Consider the following 20,607-nt stretch of genomic DNA (forward strand, 5'->3'; position numbering starts at 1 on the left):
ATTTAGAAGTCGGGCCAATATTCAAAGACATTTTCAAGATTTTTCAAAAATAGCAGATCTACAATATCGAAGCTTGTATACCTGCTATTTTTCAATAGTTAAAGCATAAAATAATGGTTAAAGTGGTTAAAATATAACGCGACTCGGGCACGCTCCAGGTTTTTGAGGGTTAGACGCAAAACAGCATTGCCGCAAAAAAATACCCCGACACACATTTATTATTTCCTTCTTCCGAGTTCCCAGCTTCAAAGATGAATACGCAACACGATCTAGGGGGCTAATAAAGGAGAACTAAATATTTCTGCACTGTCACCGTCCCATATGGCCGAACGTCCCGAAAAAAAAGCACCGGCAAGCGATGAAAGAAAACAAGCCTGCCAGCGTGTACTTTTTTTTTGTTGTTGTTGGCACGGACACGTCGCGTATATACGCCTCGCCTAACAGGGGAAAACAGGTTTTCCGGGGTAGCGGAGGCATATGGCGGGGCCCTGTCTCGACAACAAGGAACGCAGTGTCACCTTGCTCGCCGCCCTTAGTTTGTGGGTTTGTGGGGGCCCTTGTTTGTGGGATGCGAGGTGACACATGGCGCGAGCGCGGCGGGCATATACCGACAATACATATTTCCTTCCGTTTTCCATTATCCGCGGAGGCCATATGTTTGCCTCGTTGACCTTTTGCCTCGTTGTCCACCGGCAGGCCGTCACCGGAGCCAGGCAAGCGTATAAAGCAAAGTCGGAGTGGATGACGTGGGGGGGGGAGGGGGGGGGTTCAAGAGCACAAAGGCTTTGGGAAGACGGCGGGTGCAGTCATGCCCGTTTGTGTGCCTTTGCTCTCTCTCTATGTCTGTCTGTCTGTCTCTGTCTTTCTCTCTGCCACCAGGTGAAAAGTATCTTAAGTACGTTTCCCTAAGTATTGTGCTTAAAGTGCACTTTTGAGGTACCTTTGCATTACTTGAGTGTGTCCACTGTTCACTTTTTCAACACTTTATATTCTTCTACTCCACTACATCTCCCCAGACAAATATTGTACTTTTCTTTTACTTTTTTTCAATTATTTGGCCGCTTTTACAAAACATACAATGACCTCTTTAAAGTTATACCATGTAACTTTTTTTATAAAACAAATCTCAAAATTGTCCTAACTGTTAAATCGCTAAAGTTTTAGAACCCCCACTCCGTTATTTTCAGCTTCTAAAGCCTTCTCTTTATATGTTTTCTATTATCCCTACCGGGGACCGGTTTTCGCGGAAAAATTGCGTCATCACACTACAGGCCAATCACAGCGAGGGTTATACACTGCCGGCCAATCACAGCGCATCTTGGAGTGGGGTCGCTAGGGCGGCCATATTTGTAGTCTCGCGTGTGTCTCTATACTCGGGTGCACGGTGAAGCATGGGTGAAGGAGTGTATCTCCGGAATGGCTGAACGCACAGCAACCAAACGGCCGAAAGACGCGGACGCGACCGAGGTTTGCTATAGAGCTACTGACCACAAGTTGAGCAACTTACACAGTATAGCTTTAAAGGAGTAGTTCACCCCCAAAATGACTTTTTTTCTATTGATGATTACTCATGGAGACTTGAGTTCAATATGGAAGAAGTTGCCAGCACTCAAGGAATCTCCATTTTACATGATTTTATTTACATGCATCTCTAAAGTCATGTCATCAACATGGATCTGTCCCATTTCCCACATTCCCTCCTGATTGGCTACCATTGCCTTCTAAAGTTTGTGTATGCGACCTGGCGGTTGCTTATCTCCTGATTAGGGAGTCTTACTGGTATTATAAAACATACATAAACCACTTTAGCCCTATTTTAAACCTTGGCTTTTTGAAAAGCCGATCTACAAGCTCACAACATGCAACACATTGTGAGCTTGTAGATCTGCAATTTTCTGACATTCTGTACTTTTAATTTTGGTAACTGATACCAACAACACTTTCATACTTTTATTCAAGCAAATATTAACATTAGCCTACTTGTTGCGACCGTAGGTCGCACTTACTATCAAAACCTGCACAAACTGTCAGTCTGTCTGTCTGTCTGTCTGTCCGTCTGTCTGTCACACCTCACACGTCACACTATTGCCCTGCTCATATCTCCGCAACCGTTGCCCCGATCCATGCCAAATTTTGCACACACGCTCCTTGGCTGCCAAACTACAACCTCCAAGGACCCCCGGAGCTCCAGGGACCCCCAGGTCCCTGGGGGACCCCCAGATGTAAAAAATGACCAAATGTGCAAAAATGACCAAATGACCACCCCAACAGGGCTGCTCACGGGGAATTCCCGGGGACCACCGACTCCTGGTGCTCCAGAACGGATGCAAAAGTGGTGGCGCCCCCAGTGGAGGACCCCCTCCACTGCAGCTCACATAAAATGCCGTAACTCGGGCTAGGAGGGTCCGGGAGAGCCGGGGCCGGTACCTATTCGTCCGCCAAGGCAACGCGGACACCCCACCCCTCATTTCTCACATGGCCCTCTTCTAGCGCCACCATGAGGCCAATTTTTAAAACACATTTTTGGACACTGCTCCTACAGTTTTTGCCCTAAAATCACGCAAATCGCTACACAGTATGTCTACACTCATCCCATCACCATGAATCTGTCCCATATAACGCCACCTTCAGGCCGATTTTTAAAAACACATTTTTGGACACTGCTCCTACAGATTTTGCCCTAAAATCACGAAAATCACTACACAGCATGTCTACACTCATGTCATCAACATGGATCAGGAAGATTTTGGAAAAACAAATTTTTGCCCTATTTGTGGAGATAAGCGACCTACGGTTACGGTTACCTACGGCTACGATTAGGGAGTCTTACTGGTAACAGAGTATTTCAATATGGCAGTATTGATTGCGACCGTAGGTCGCATTTACTATCAAACCCTGCACAAAGTGTCAGTCAGTCTGTCTGTCACACCTCACACGTCACACTCTTGCCCTGCTCATATCTCCGCAACCGTTGCCCCGATCCATGCCAAATTTTGCACACACGTTCCTTACCTGCCAAACTACAACCTCTAAGGACCCCCGGGGCTCCAGGACCCCAGATGTAAAAAATGACCAAATGTGCTAAACTGACCAAATGACCACCCCAACGGGGCTGCTCACGGGGAATTCCCGGGGACCACCCACTCCTGGTGCTCCAGAACGGATGCAAAAGTGGTGGCGCCCCCAGTGGAGGACCCCCTACACTGCAGCTCACATAAAATGCCGTAACTCCGGCTAGGAGCGACCGGGACAGCCGGGGCCGGTACCTATTCGTCCGCCTTGCCGGCGCGGAGACCCCACCCCTCATTTCTCACATGGCCCTCTTCTAGCGCCACCATGAGGCCGATTCTTGCAAAACACATTTTTGGACACTGCTCCTACAATTTTTGCCCTAAAATCACGCAAATCGGTACACAGTATGTCTACACTCATCCTATCAACATGAATCTCTCCCATATAGCGCCACCTCCAGGCCGATTTTTAAAAACACATTTTTGGACACTGCTCCTACAGATTTTGCCCTAAAATCACGAAAATCACTACACAGTATGTCTACACTCATGTCATCAACATGGATCAGGAAGATTTTGGCAAAACACATTTTTGCCCTATTTGTGGAGATAAGTGACCTACGGTCGCTTATCTCCCGATTAGGGAGTCTTACTGGTACTTTTACTTCAGTACAACATGTGAGTACTTCTTGCACCACTGTCTGCCTCCGCCCCTCTATTCTCTCTATCCCCCCTCTCTCTTTTTTTTTACCTTCGGATGCCACGCACGTCCCAACAAGCGACAGCGATTTGCATGATGTGATCGGCCTCTGCTTTCCACCGGCTCTTCAGAAGCAGTGACTGTGTGCACGTATGCGCGTGTGCGCGTGTATGTGCTTGCTTGTGTGTGTGCGCACTTGCATGCCTGTGTGCGCGTGTGTATAGCAGAATGTTTAGGACATATTATAATCTAAGGACAATTTTCTGGTCCTCACAAGATAAAATGTTTTATGTAAAAAAATAAAATAAAGGCTTAAACAGTTATAGGGAAAGATTCAGGTTGGGGTTTAGGGGTTAGGATTAGACCTATGAAAAAAGAAAACAGTATCTGTCCTGTCAAGTATACTGTGTGTGTGCATGCGTGCGTGCGTGCGTGCGTGTGTGGGTGTTTGTACGTGTGTGTGTGTGTGTGTGTGTGTGTGTGTGTGTGGGTGTGTGTGGGTGTGCATGTGCGTGTTTTGCATGTGTGCGTGCATGCAGGCAGACTGTGTGCCAGACAGCTTAAGCTGTGAGAAAGGCGTTTATAGAAAGAGAAAAAAAAAGAAGGAGAAGAAAGAAAGAGAGAAAAAAAAGCCTATAAGATATCTCGCAGAGCAATCAGGGAAATATGCTCGAATGTGTGACAGCGGCCCGATCGTGTCACACCATTCCATGCATCTTTAATTCCGTCTGGGCCCTGGGTGTTGCCGCGCGGGGCGGCAGGTTAAGGTCAGCCATTCTGCTGAAAGGAAAGAAAGTAGGCCAGGTGCAGGGACGTTCAGAGAATTTTAGAGAGGCAGGGGCTGACATATCTAAAAGTATAGCCTATATGGTCCCTTCACTTTTCGGGATTTGATCCGTTCGGGAGCGGAAACCATGCACTCTACGTCATGTTGTAGCCCTAGACAGACTGCACTTTGGCTGGAACTATCAAACCGGAAACAGTTTTAACCCAAAATCCAGTAAGGGCGAGTGCCCTCTCCCAAAATAATTCCCCTGCGCTCAAGGACATACTTTTAGGGCCTACCTAATAAACCCCTTGATGCGGCGTAGTTTTGCTTTTGGAAAATGTGTTCGGTATATGCATCTTTTAGTCCAACTCGTAGCGACTGGCAAGACTACACTAGGCTACTGGAGCATTTTAATAGGGATTGGGGAAACAAACGGGTGGAACAAAAACAAAGCGATGCCGCTTCTTCTGCTTAAGTGGTTTCCGCCTAGAACGAATCAACCGGTCGTTGTAAATGAACACCAGGCTTTCCCCCGAGAAAGCCTGGTGACGTGAGGTTAATCTAAAAGGGCCTTTTGGTGAAAATAGCAGACCTCCAAGCTCACAACAGCTTGTGAGTTTGGAGGTCGGCTATTGTCAGTACTTGATACCACACTAAATTAAGCATACAAAGGCAAGGTGGTGTACAGCATGGGTTTCTACACAGAGAGAGCAATTATTTCAACATAAGATGCAGCATTCAAGGTCAGGAGAGTTTGCTTGGACAAGGCAATTCTCTTGAATGCTGCCTTCAGCTATGGCATGGAAAGAGGGGGCATTTGTATTTCTTTCACCATTGTAAAAACTGCATTCATGGTCTGGAGAGACCACCAAAATGTTCTAAAGATAAAAAAAATTAAAAGAAATATCAGATGAACCACTGAGAACCACTGTTCTAAACCAATGTTCTAAATCCTAAGAGTTTTCTGACTGCATAAATCTTGCTATAAACCCCCCGAACACAAACTCCATGTTTCGCTCTGAGCAGCAGGCCTACAGACAGTGGAATGAACGACGCTGGTTCTGCGCCTGAATTTAGTTTGACCTCAGTTATCCTCAAGTCAGCCCCCTGACTCTGCCATATCCAACTTTTAAATGTAATCAGTGGATAACAAATGCGTGAATAAGAAAGTCGCGCGGAGGGACTAACAGTACTCCGGCAGAAGATTTTGATGGACATGTCTGTGGCAAGGTTAAACCATGAGTGAGCATATGAATTTGTATTAATGACATAGTTAGGTCTCTCACATAAGGTAGCTCTGGTCCATAGCGTTAGAGGAGTTCTCCCTAACTCTATGTTCGTCTACACCCCCCCAAAAAACGGTTTCGCCCCTCACCAAAGCGAGGCGTTGTGAGCATGTAGATCGGCTATTTTCACAATGGAATAGATTGAGTCAAACTAAATGTAATGCCAACTCCTACAATCCCAAGTGCTTGTGCAGGGTGGGTGGTCCCCAGTTGAAATATGATTATTTTGGGGGGTCCCCAGTTCAAATATGATTATATTGGGGGTTGCGGCCTGAAAAGGTTGAGAACCACAGCTATAGCAGAAAATGCACATTAAGTAGGCCTACTGTACCTTTGATTGAGCAGCGATTTCTTTATTTCTTTCTTTTTAAAGATCACAAGACATACCCCTGGGGTTTTGTTCAGAAGTCTGAACCCTTTTGAAGCTATTTTTCACTTGCTTAACCTACTTTTGGAATGACATGGACTTTTTGCTCTCCTTTCTCTCTGAGTGAAGAATAATGTCACTTGATTCTTTATTTTATTTTATTTTATTTTTACAATAAGACTAAAATTGACTGTGAAGTGTTGTGGAGGTGCATGTGTACAGTAGCGTAGTGGCAATGTCACAGAATATAGGCCAATATCAACCAACCAATAGTGTTATAAATAATTTTCTCAGACTGTGGAGTTCAGATCAATCAATAATCAATGAGGAAATGAGGAGACAAGACAATGTATTAGGTGGTGGTGTGGTCAAGTTTATGTAACATGATATCATGGACAGAAGTACAGTTTAACACACTGGGCAGTGGTAAAGTAGTTCTGCCAAGAAGAATTGTCCGACACTAGAGTTATACTGTGTGGCTTCAAGGCCAAAAACAATAGCTACTCAGTCCTAGTGCGACATCTAGACTACTACAAGCTATACAGTATCAATGATGTATCATAAGGCTAGATTAATATAATCAATGAACACATGATCTACTCTATAACGTCACACATAATCAATCATGATAATCTCTAATCTACTACAACATTAACATCATTACTGATGAGGTGACCTTTGATTGTAATTTTAATGGGGAGGACTTACTCATTACTTAGTTTGTCTTGGATTCCTGTCAATTTGGCATATGTTCAAATATTTTCTTCATAACGTTATCAATACGTACTGCGTAACATGACTTCTCTGTCAGATTTATTTTCGGCACCAGACTTTAAGACTGCTGTAGAGTACATGACCTTTAATGGTATGTATAGACACTTTTTAATTGCTCTCAAAAGAGAGCAATCATTATTTTTATTTTAATAATTTCAATTTTGCACCACAGCTTGCGAGTCTATATTCATCTTGGATTCCTGACAATCTGGCATTTGTCCAAACATTTTCTTTAATTGGGTGAAATTCATTTTATGTTTTAAAGGGCCCTTGAGAAACAGACTCCGTACAAACGCTGATCAAATAATGAAATACAAGAGATGTTATAGATAAATGAGCTACTTGTGCTTTGTTGGATAAACAATGCACGTGGGCCTCCTTTTGTTCATCACTATTGACAACTTAACCCATTTAGGCCTTGAATTATTTAATGCTTTAACTATTGAAAAATAGCAGATATACAAGCTCACAGCGCGGCACCGAGTGCTGCGCTGCGAGCTTGTAGATCTGCTTTTCTTGAACATGTATGCACATTTTTCAATATATATTTTTCAAAGTAAACTTTTGTAACTCACATCTCTGCTTCCTGGGGGTCCCTGGAACAACATATTTTGAGACTGGGGTCCGCGGCCACATAAATGTAATTTTGGGGGTCCTTGACATGAAAAAGTTTGAGAACAGCTGATTTAGAGGAAGGATTTAGAAGTCGGATCAAAGATCGGGTCAAAGATATTCAAAGACTTGCACACATTTTCACGATTTTTTAAAAATAGCATACATCTGCTATTTTTCAATAGTTAAAGCATAAAATAATGGTTAAAGTGATTAAAATCTAACGCGACTCGGGCACATTCCAGGTCTTTGAGACTTAAATACAACAAGAGAGCCTCTGAGAATACACGACACATTACGCTAAGCAAAATCAATCAGCGCCGTTTGGGCATCGATGGAGAAAACAGAGTTTTTAATAAGTATAATCATGGCTAATGAAGGGGAAAAGAGCAATGCAAGCAATACCTAATAGCCCTTAACCGTTAGAGTCTCAAAAGTCTTTACAAAAGAAGCAAAAGACACCCCATGTCCTTCGGCCAAGGAAAAACTCCAAAGGAAAAAAGAAAAGAAACAAGCTACACCCTTCATGGGAAGAGAAAAGAACCAGCAACAGGTGCTGAGTAGGCAACATCCAAACAGAGGAACTAAATCATGAACTGCCCCTACAAGCAGGCACGTGCACACATAGATATAATGGGGGCTTATCCCTCTGTAAAAAGTGGCCTTTCTAGACAAGAAATGCAGTTTCTACCACATTTTGTGGTCACATGTTCAGATACTGGATTCTGATTGGCTTAAAACAGTGGTAAATCAGTCAACAACCTTGAGTTGGCTCATGGGCCCCGCCCACTGTTGTGTTGCAGTTGATTGTAACTAAATAACCTTGCAAGTTACAACTGAGTTTTCTTTCAGTCATATGGTAGAAGTGGTAGAAAAGCAATTTACCATTCGAGGGTCGTGGGCTGTTGGCTGATTCACCTGTTTCAGGGTTGTGGCACGAGGCAGCCAACAACCCACTCCCTCTCATGGTAAATGGCTTACTTTTACTATGGTGAAAGAAATGCCTCCTTTCCATGCCATTCCTGAAGGCAGCATTCAAGATAATTGCCTTGTCCAAACTCTCCTGAACTTGAAGGCCAGCATCTTATGTTGAAAGAATTGCCCTCTCTGTGTAGCAATGCATGCCGTTACACCGTACCACATCTCCAGTATTCACTTGAGTATGCTTAGTTTAGTGTGGTATCAAGCAACAAAAATAGCCGACCACCAAGCTCTGTGACGCGTTGTGAGCTTGGAGGTCTGCTATTTTTGATGTTTTCACCTAAAGGCCCTTTTAGACATTTCAGCCCCTGCCTCTCTAACATTCTCTATACGTCCCTGCCTACAAGTAAAGTAATAGCAACGTAACAAATTATACCCTATAAATGGTAATAGTACAATATAAAAGTAACAAATGAAACCCAATGAGGGATATCCAAGGGCCAATTAACTCCAGAAGATATAATTGCCAGAGAACATGATGATGCTGTCTGACACAGAGCGTTTGAGGACATGCAGCCATGATGGGCGACAGCGGAAAGAGCAAGTGCAGGACCGTTAGTGGGTTAGTTGAAATTGCCACGGTACACTGACGAAAGATGTAAAAGATGATCTCAAGTGCAAGCCTTAGTTCTGTCCTCCTGATTTTCAAGCGGCCAAGGCACCCGTACATTATAGGTTGGATATCAAGTGATCATTGTGTGTTGATGATGGGGGACTGCCCCGTAGGTCGAACTCCCGTTGGGTCGAACAGCGTCGGCAGGTTAGATAATCACCCGCGAGCGTCGGCACGTTAGATAATCACCCGCGTCACGGTTACTGAGGTTAGGTTTAGAGTTAGGCATAGTTTTACTGAGGTTAGGATTAGGGTTTGGGTTAGAGTTTGGTGGTCGATCCAAAGGGTGTTCGACCTAATGACATGTTACCTTGATGATGGTCTGAGGACCGAAACGTACATGCTCCGTGTCACTTTATTTCACCATGTCACTTTTTGCACATTTGTAAGTAAAGGGCTATTAGTTTCATGCTGGCCTCTGGCACCATTCTTTAGCCTTGTAGGCCTTGAGTTTAGAGCGCAAACTTTCCCTACCGGCCTACCTCTTTGAAGTAATCGTCTAACAAAGTAGAGTGCTGAAGTCCGCGTGGCAACGTGCCCTTGTAGTGTTCGATCTCTCTGTATATATTCCTGACTGTATCTGTTGATCAAACTCTTTCCATTATTCTCCTCTCTGCAGAGACGTGATGAGAATAACTTCATGCTTTACGTTGTCCTCTTTCCTTGAATGAAACAGATCTTGGAAGCCAAATGTACCCTAGCCGAGATCTTTAACTCTTGAGAATGTGAAATCATTATGAACTACTCCACCACATTTCGGATCCAAATATTGTACTTTTACTCCACTACAATTTCTTGAAAACTTTAGTTACTGTACTAGTTACTTTGCAGATATTAATGATTATTATAAAACATACATTGATCCGCTTTAGCCCTATTTTATTCCTAGGCTATTTGAAAATAATATAGCCGATCTGCAAGCTTGTAGATCTGCCATTTTCAAACATGTTGTACTTACTTTTGGCACTTTAAGTGCATTGTGATACCAATACTTTTGTACTTTTACTCAAGTAAGTACTCATGTTGAAGTACAGACTTTTACTTGTAACAGAGTATTTCTACAGTACGTTTCAGTATTGAAACTTTGATTTAAGTAAGAAACCTGAGTACTGATATGTATCATAAACCCATAACCGGAAGAATTAATTCACACAGAAATAAGACTCAGAGACAGCCCAGTATATTAATACATTGCTATATTGAGAGAGTCAGACTAAAGGTAAACAGTACAGGTTCAATGGTGGAGCTCTCTCTGACAAGATATATATTTTTTTAGTTTTTTAGTGTATTTGATCCACTCACAGTAGCAAACATTTATACAAGTCTTACATCCACAAAAGCATAAGAGAACAGTAGCACTGTTTGAGGTGATCAAAAGTAAAAGGCTGAAGCTATAAAGATTATGAATCCTATCCTACATATTTATTCTTTAAGATACAGTTTACAGTTTAAGCATTTAGCAGATGCTTTTAATCCAAAGTGACTTACAATAAGCAGATAATACATCACTATAATAAACAAGATAACATGTCAGAACATCAACAACAATATAACAAATGCATATGAATATCAATCTAAAAATAAAACAATATAATCAGTAAAAGAAAAAGGAAGGATTCAAAAAAGAAAGAAGCTAACTAGCTTCCTGTATTGGTCAGTGTTTCAGTAGTGCTATGGGTTTAGGTTCTAGTCTGAAAAGGTGAGTCTTCAGTCCACGGCGAAAGCTAGCGAGTGAGTCCGTTGTTCTAAGTGCGACAGTGAGTTTATTCCACAATACAAGATACAGTAATATGGTATAAAAGTCTTCAAATTCACCATATAAAGATAATCTAAATACAAGGAAAGTGTGATTACAAGCCCAAATACATCAGCAATAGCAAATCAAAGAATGCCTGTCCTACATACTCATGGTTTAAGATACAGTAATATGTCATAAGAGAGTAAAAGTTGACCATATAAAGACGATGAAAATAAAATAAAATGTAACAAAAAACCCAAAATACAGTACATCAACAATAGCAAATCAAAGAATGCCTATCCTACATATTGTCGTTGTCGGTTGAAAATCTTGTATGTCCAAAACCGTTCATTTTGCATTTATCATTTTAAAAATGATTTAAACTAGTGAAAACAGCCGATCTACAACGCCTCGCACCGCGAGGCGTTTTGTGCTTGTAGATCGGCTGTTTTCACTACTTTTGTGTGTCGGCCTCGTATGAGGAAACAGGGCTTTACTTTGCGAAAGAACGTACACATCTGAAACTTGGAGATACAAGGTTTCCACCTGACAACGACAATTCATGTTAGAGTATACAAGTTCATCATATAAAGAGAATGAAAATGGTGGACAACAATGGTGGTATAAATACAGTATATGACCGTGGAAACCCTTTGACTGGTTCCCGAGAATGTGACAAGACAGAAACGCGTATAGGGTCGTCCTGGCGGATTTCCACTATTGGCGCAGACCCAAGCTATCTCTGTAGCTATAGGCCTTATAGCCCAAACATGATCCCGTAGTCATGACAACCAGAGTTGCAGTGATGACCTATAAGTCAGATGAAGCTCATACATTCAAAATGACCTATCAAGTACCTCTCCCCACCACTCACTGGAATACCTCGGCCACATGACAAGCCCCCCCATGGGGGGACACCTCTCCTCTGTCCTCCACTTCTTCGCCCCCTCTCTCTCTCTCTCTCTCTCTCTCTCTCTCTCTCTCTTTAGTCGGGGGATATCTTCAGAAATATTGTCATATCCTGGAATAAATTCCTTACCAAAACATTTCTTCACAAATGTGTTTGTAAAGGTGTCTAGTAACACATCCCACAAAGACTGAAATTCAGTTTCCCTAGGAGAATCCTTGACAGCTGCTGAAAGATGAGGCCCCATTAAATTAACTATACCGAATAAACACAAATATAAATATGCCTTAAGTAGCATGTGAGGGGTCAAACTAGGGTTTTATCATGATTCTGAATCCATTGCAATTATTTGTTTTGCACGAATAACATTCCTTGGGGTAAAGGCGGCTCCCTCAAAACTGTGAAAAGTGATGACTCATCACTAAACCATATTTCTGTGCAGTGTTTTTTGCCCAAGGAATGTTTTTCGTGCAAAACAAATGCTTGAAATGGATTCAGAATCATGAAAAATCCCTAGTTTGACACCTCACATGCTACTTAAAGCATATTCATTTTGGTGTGTTTTATCCTGTATAGTTAATTTAATGGGACCACAACTTTCAGCAGCTTTCAAGGATTCTCCTAAGGAAAAAGAATTTCAGTATTTTACTAGACACCTTTACAAACACATTGGCAAATACATATTTTGGTAAGGAATTTATTCCAGGACTTTTTAAGATATCCCCCGACTACTTGCTGTCTGGCGCCCTTGCCGTGGCAACCTGTATGCCCCCCCTCCTCCCCCCTCCTCCTGCGCTTTGACTTCATTCTTTGCTTATCAAATTTTTCCTCCCCGCCGTTCAGCAGGCGTCTCCGTTCCCCTTCCTCCCTCCCCACCAGGGACGTGCAGAGAATGTTAGAGAGGCAGGGGCTGAAATGTCTAAAAAAGGGCCTTTTTGGTGAAAATATTGAAAATAGCCGACCTCCAAGCTTGGAGGTCGGCTATTTTCAGTACTCGATACCACTCTAAACTAAGCATAAAAAGGGCAATACTGGAGATGTGGCGAAACGGCATGGATTCCTATACACAGTGAGGGCAATTCTTTCAACATAAGATGCTGCATTCAAGTTCAGGAGAGTTTGGACATGGCGTGGAAAGAGGACATTTGCATTTCTTTCACCACAGTGAAAACTGCATTCATGGTCTGGAGAGGGACTTACAGACGGATAAAAGGGCAGGAAATGTCTAAAAGGGCCTTTTGGTGAAAATATTGAAAATAGCCGACCTCCGCGTTGTGAGCTTGGAGGTCGGCTATTTTCAGTACTTGATACCACAGTAAACTAAGCATAAAAAAGGCAATACTTGAGATGTGGCGAACGCGCATGGATTTCTACACAGTGAGGGTAATATTCTTCAACATAAGATGCTGCATTCAAGTTCAGGAGAGTTTGGACTTGAGGGAATTCTCTTGAATGCTGCCTTCAGGTATGGCATGGAAAGAGGACATGTGCATTTCTTTCACCGTAGTAAAAACTGCATTCATGGTCTGGAGAGGGCACTTTTTACAGACGGATAAAAAGGCAGGGGCTCAAGCCCCTTTTGATGTCTATGTGTGCACGTGCCTGCTCCCCACACAGTCATCTCATCACCCCCTCTGTCTGTCTGTCTCTCTCTCTCTCTCTCTCTCTCTCTCTCTCTCTCTCTCTCTCTCTCTGTCTTCCTTCTCCTTGTGTGCGTGTCCCCTTCTCACTCTTTCTCCTTGACTGCCCCCCTTCCTCTCTCCTCGTCTGCCCCCATCTCCCTCCCCCCCCCCCCCCCCTCTCTCTCTGTCTCTCCTCCCTTCGCCTGCCTGTGACTTGAATCCCTCATTACGCCGCCAGAATGTGACAAATCAACAAAGAGACACACACACACGCGTGTGCACGCGCGCGCGCACACACGCCCTCAAGGCCCGACCGTGGCGGCAGGAGACTTTATTTATCTGCTCTTCCTGCCCGTCCTCTTCCTTCGCTCTCCCGTCACGAGGCGGTGAAAAAAAAGAAAAAAAGAAAAACCCGACACGGACAGGCTGTCTCCGAAATTGGAACACGGCAACGATAAATCAACGGCCGCTGTGTGCGTACCGCTAAGGGTACAGATAATTGTGTACACACAACGCCGTTATACGAACGCGTGCGGTCACGTAACCGAGGCGAGGCGAACCCCCCCGGCCAGAGGGATTACCATGTTGTGTGCAGAGCAAGCGCTTTTTTTTGAACGATTGTCATTTTGTTCACCGTCGCGGGAAAGAGAAGGGAGGGGGGGGGGGGGGGGGGGGGTCTGCATGGAGGCATTCTGGCGAGTTGCTGGAATTTGGATTTCCAATCAATACAGATACAAGGGTGGGAGGGCGGGGGCGTGGGGGGCGTTCAGAAAATAGGGTCAACAACGCCGGTTGTGGGTTCCCGTTTCGCACGTCACATTAAGGAGCTGGTCATATCATCTGTGCTGTTCCCGCCTTCCGGACCAGTGGGCAATACGGCTGCATTTTCTTAAATTGAATTCATGAGCGGAACTTCCACCTGCCCTCTCCTTAGACCCGGGGTCTTCGGTAGGGCTGTCACGATTATGACATTTTTACATGACGATTAATTGTCACTCAAATAATTGCGATTAACGATTTAATTGTGTTTTTGTCATTGACAATTACATTTCTGTTTGGCTTTTAGGCTTTGAAGTTGCACATGGCAATTATGACACATATCTTAAAAATACAAAGAAAATACTGACATATTTGACAGCTCCTGGGAGCTGGTAGTCAGGCTACTGAGCCTTAGCTAAGGCATGACAACGGTGATAACAGACCCATCCCAAGGGATGACAACTGGGATATCGGCTGCATGGTCCCTGCTTCATCTCTCTCTCTCTCTCAGCTAAGGGGTCCTTGGCCTGAAAAAAACGTTGAAGATCCCTGCCTTAGACAGCACAATCCGGAGGGCACATTTTAACTCCCGGAAGTGTGAACATGGACTCTTGCAAGGCCCCGGCCGTCTTCACACTTTCCGAGCACTCCGGATTTGACTGCTTCCTCACTCGTTAATAGGGGTGTAACGATACATTTTAATAGCGATTCGATACATATCACGATACATGGTTGACGATACGATACGTGGACGATATTGGTTCATTCATTGCGATACGATTCGATTCATTGATTTAAAATCGATATCGTAACTATTTAGGAAAGAAATAAAATCTGTGTAAAACGTGTAAAAAATCTATTGTTATGGAAGTAAATGCTGTGATTATCTAGTAAATACATGGACATTATATTTCAACCCATATGGACAAAACCCACCTTTACATGAACACAGAGATTACACACGTTTATCGATAGACCAAGAGAAGCTATATGGAATGGAAAGGTAATCTTTTTAATTTTCCCTCTTAAAATTGCCAAATACAAGGCCCAAATACTTAGTTTCCATACAATCAATTATTTGCATTGCAAAACGATTCGATACCAATTACCGCATTTTAAAACGATACGATACGATACAAAGCGGTACGATATTTTGCTTTTGCAAACGATATAGTAGATCATTGCAAATTGAAATCGATTTTTTCGATTCAGTTACTATATTGTTACACCCCTACTCGTTAACCATTGTTACATTTGAGCCACACTTTGCCATCTCTGTCTCAGCCAGGGGTAATTAATGGCCCTCATGTTGGAGTATTACACTGCTGGATTGTCAACGTGCAAATCACATTAGTATCTCACTCACTGACTTTTTTTTCTTTTCTTCACACCCTCATGAGCTTCATGTTCAATTAGTGAAAGTGGGTAAAACAAGGCAGATCCCAGCAAGCACGGTCAGGACCTGGACCAATAGACCCTATTCACGGCCCGCCCACGCATGCGCACTCAACGAATTTCTCAGCAACTTCCTGGTGCTGACGTCAGCTTTGGAGGGTAAAATAACATAGACATTGCTGGACTTAAAGCCAACAAATCATTATTTCGAACGGTAAAGTAAATTATAATGCTTTGTGCCTTTTACTATCTTGTTTTCTTGATCATGCTAGCCGTATTTCATACTTTACTATTCGGAAATTGCATTAAATTTGCGATTACTCTATGGGATATTAGTAGTTTTTCCCCTTCAACCGTGACGTCAGCACCAGGAAGTTGCGTAACGTGAATTCGGTCAATCAGTGGCCATTGGGGCCAGATCAAGTCAAACCATGACTAGTCGGATCTGGCCTAGAATATCACCTGATTTCAACCAACACAAATCCTGCCCACGAAAACGGACGTCCTGGATTAATCAGAGAGGGCCCGATCGAGGCCAGATAAATATTAATACTTGCCAGATATGTCCCAGAATATAACCTTAAATGCTCATATTTCATCCTGGTCCTGGTAATGACGTCAAGATCATCCCCATATGGGCTGTGATGTGGCCGAGTTCTGAGTTAACCTAAACAGACTGGTGAAGAAAGCAGGCTCTGTCGTCGGGTCCTCTCTGCAGGGGGTGGAGGAAGTAACCAGTGTGCGCACAGCGAGGAAGCTGGATTCCATCTTGGAGAACTCCTCCCACCCCCTCCATCTAGAGATCACCAGTTACTGGAGTAAGAGAGGAAACGACCGCTTTACCTACCCAGGACGGAGATGTGAGAGATTAGGAAAATCTTTTGTACCGGCTGCCCTTAAGCTGTACAACGAGACACATAACGGGCGCTTGAAAAGGTCTCCCTTCCTAACTTAGACTGACGGAACCTTTGCTGTATTGACATTGACCTCTAAGGAACTATTGCTGTATTGACTTTGACCCAAAAGGACCGTCCAGGAAGAGTGCTCATGTGCGTCTTGCGGTGACACGCTTCCTAGTTTCTTCTTTTTTCGCACTGATTTTTTTTTTGACTTTGCACTATTAGTTTGTGTTGGTAGTTTCTGAGTATTTTTGCTTTGTTTAACAATGACAGTGAGATACTTGTTTGCACTAACTAGCATTGACTGCTATGGTCTTTTTTGCAAGACACTTTATGTACGGTATATATACTTATATATTATTCGCCCCCTCTATTGATGCACCTTCTCTTTATTGGTACTGTACTGCTCTTTTTTTTGTTCTCTTGTTTCTTTCCCTCTTATCTATTTTTTCTTACGTCTCTGTAACTTTGTAAATAACTGTATACTGCTGTGCTACTACTGGACAACTGAATTTCCCCCTTGGGATAATAAAGGTATCTATCTATCTATCTAACATCATCACCGGAGTCACCGGAAGACGTTATCATAACGTCATCATGACGTCATTTGGCTTGTAGGGATGTCTTAAATGTTCTCCTTGCTCTATTCTAGGCACCCTCCTTTTCCCCCTCAATCTCAAAACGCCTTGAAGAGATTCAACAAACGGGAGGTGTAGAGGGAAAAAAAGGAGGGGGCCTTGTGGAAACCCCCAGGGGAACTATTTGTATTTCTACTGTCTGGCTTTTTTTTGTCACTAAACCATATGCTGTTATTGTAGAAATAAATCAGACAAGATAAAGTCAGGCTAAGTAACTTGTTATTTACTTGCACAAATTCCAATGATAAGTAATGAGTGCAAACAAACATCCTTATGCCTACTCAAATAATGTTATTATCAATATGATGCGACTGAAATGGTTTCCTATTCAATACAGTGGCCAAATTGTGAACGGCTCTAGCTGATAAAGATTTTTTTGGAAGGAAGGACAGTCACTCAAGCTTTTTTCCAGCAATAATAAGCTATACAAAAATATGCATATCAGATTAGAACAGAAATGCTATTTAGCATGCAACTCTTCAAACTGCATATCGATGGTTTTGAGCTGATATTAGACAATTTTAAAGCTGCAATAGGCTATATGCACAGCAGGCATATTGGAGAGAATTTGGGTCTCTTCTCACTTCCTTCAAAGGTTCCATTTCATGTAGCACAGTGGTTCTCAAACGTTTTATTTCAAGGACCCCCTTAACTCTGTACAAATGGTTCCATTTGTGCACGCTCAGAGTTACAGACCTTTTTAAGGGGTCATTTGGAACCCCCAAGGAACCATGAGGGTCCCTGACGCCTGATTTGGAATCGCACATGAGTTCTGGGCGGAGTCGTTTGTTATCACGCCCGTCGGCAGGTTAGTTACTCACCAGCGTTAGTTTAAGTGAGGTTAGGTTTAGGGTTAGGGTTAGAGTTAGGCATTGTTTTACTGAGGTTAAGGTTAGGGTTAGAGTTAGGGTTAGGGTTAGGTTTAGGTGGTCGCACCTCCGTGCGGTCCAAGCGAACACAAAGGAGCGCTCCCTAGCTCCAGTTCAGCCAATCAAAAGCTTCCATGGGCAGGGTTTGCCCATAACTCATGTGCGTTTCCAAATAACGCGTCCCTGACCTGGACCACACGTTGAGACCCACTGGTGTAGCAGAGTGTTTCCAGTGAGCCAACATGCACAATATCAGCACCCTGACTCAAAGGTACAGCAGGAATTGCATCTGTACACAACAGAGTTCTTCTCTTTACAACTCGTGATATTTGACCGCACCCTCAAGGGTTACCGACCTGCGAGCTTCAATTCGGTCTGCTGGAGGTCGACGCTGAGAAAACAGTGGACTTCTTCAGCTGGCGCGCCATTATCACATTCTTTTCTGTGACCCGTCCCATACCTTGGACAGTGCAGTCCAACACAGCAGGTCTGGGAGGTGCATGTCAGCTGTCAACTCTCTCTCTCTCTCTCTCTCTCTCTCTCTCTCTCTCTCTCTCTCTCTCTCTCTCTCTCTCTCTCTCTCTCGGGCACATACCCGATGCGATGTATCTGGTTGACATTGGCACATTTCTCTCAGGTTTTTTCATCTCACTCATGTCACTTTGGCTGCTGAACTCACTCAGCAACAAAATACAAATAAAAGAAACAAAAATTCAAATAAAATAATTCACAGGAGGCAAGCAGTGATCACCCCATGATGTGCACTGCAATGTAGTTTCAAATGCACTACATTGCAGATAAAAAAGAAGAAGAAGACATGCATGACATGCATGATCTGGGCAGATTGCCCCAGGAAATGTACCAATGTGAACCAGATACATCGGTACTAGTTGGCTCACAAGTATGGTTTTGAATATAAATCAAATATCCACTTTTGTGACATTGTAATTTGAACCCACTTGCTAGCAACATGTGCAGACATCAAAGGCATATATTAAGGCAATAAAAATGTGTTAGCAAATTGCAACAACAAAACAATTCAGATTGTTTTACACGAAACCTTGAGCCTTCAGACAGACAGCATAATGTGGGCACAACGTGTCAGCATGTGCCATTTTCTGACTGCAGTACATTTCCATTCATTAGTTTGTATTTTCTATTATTCTTAGTAGTATTTTTAGTGACCTAGATTGCGATTTGCCCAAAAAACCGAAATGTCCGTCAGGGAATAGAAATAAAATATAAAAAGTCAACTTGGAGTGTTGTCCTTGTCTATGTTTCATATTTTATGAATGCACACATGTAGGCCACAGCATATCGTCGTTGTCGGGCAGAAATCTCGCATCTCCAAGTTTCAAATTTGTATGTTCTTTCGCAAAGTAAAGCCCTGCTTCATCATACAAGGCCGTCGCACAAAAGTAGTGAAAACAGCAGATCTACAAGCACACAACGCCTTGCGGTGCGAGGCGTTGTGTGCTTGTAGATCTTCTGTTGCCACTAGTTTAAATAATTTTTAAAATGATAAATGCAAAACGAACGGTTTTGGACATACAAGGTTTCCACCCGACAACGACGATATGTTGTATAAACTTTATTAACGTGGGTCAACAGCTTTTCTTGCTCCGCTGCTAAAGAGTCTTTCTTGGCACCAGATGATGTGAACCACTATGGCCTGGCAATATGCTGACATAGTTAACCACATCCCTAGCGGCCTTTCTCTGCATGTCATTATGCAGTAGGCCAACATACCACTGTGGGAAAAAATAGCCAATCTACAAGTTTAAAATCGCCTCGCGATGCGACATGCTGTGAGCTTGTAGATCAGCTGTTTTTTTTTTTTTTTTTTTTTTTTTTAAGAGATCTGGAGAAGAGGGGAAAAAACGGAGGGTTTCATGATGATATGGACCCCTGGAGGACCCTGGTCAATGATGTATAATGTATGGTTTAATAACTGTTTAAAGACCCATAAAGTGCTTTGAGCAAAAGACAGGCATATAATTTATGACAGTGGTTTTCAACCAGTGGTCCAGGGACCACCAGTGGTCCTTGAGGGGGTTCCAGATGGTCCCCAGCTTAATGATGAAGAGCTGGTAACCAAATGGACCCTTATAGATCTGTAACTTGAGAGCGTAAAACCAGTAAGACTCCCTAATCGGGAGATAAGCGACCGCCAGGTCGCAGCGTGATTTTAGAGCAAAATGTGTAGGAGCAGTGTCCAAAAACGTGTTTGAAAAAATCGGCCAGATGGTGGCGCTATATGGGTCAGATCCATGTTGATGACATGAGTGTAGACATACTGTGTACCGATTTACATGATTTTAGGGCAAAATCTGTAGGAGCAGTGTCCAAAAATGTTTTTGAAAAAATTGGCCTGATGGTGGCGCTATATGGGACAGATCCATGTTGATGACATGAGTGTAGACATACTGTGTACCGATTTGCGTGATTTTAGGGCAAAATCTGTAGGAGCAGTGTCCAAAAATGTGATTGAAAAAATGGGCCTGATGGTGGCGCGATATGGGACAGATTCATTCATCGTTGACGTCTCTCTTGGCGCCGCCGAGGCGGACGCGTGGGTACCGGCCCCGGCTCTCGATCCCGGTCGCTCCTAGCCTGAGTTACGGCATTTTATGTGTGCTGTAGTGGCGGGGGCCCTCCACTAGGGGC

This window comes from Nannobrachium achirus, assembly GCF_963921795.1.
Source record: "Nannobrachium achirus genome assembly, chromosome: 24".
Taxonomy (NCBI): Eukaryota; Metazoa; Chordata; class Actinopteri; order Myctophiformes; family Myctophidae; genus Nannobrachium; species Nannobrachium achirus.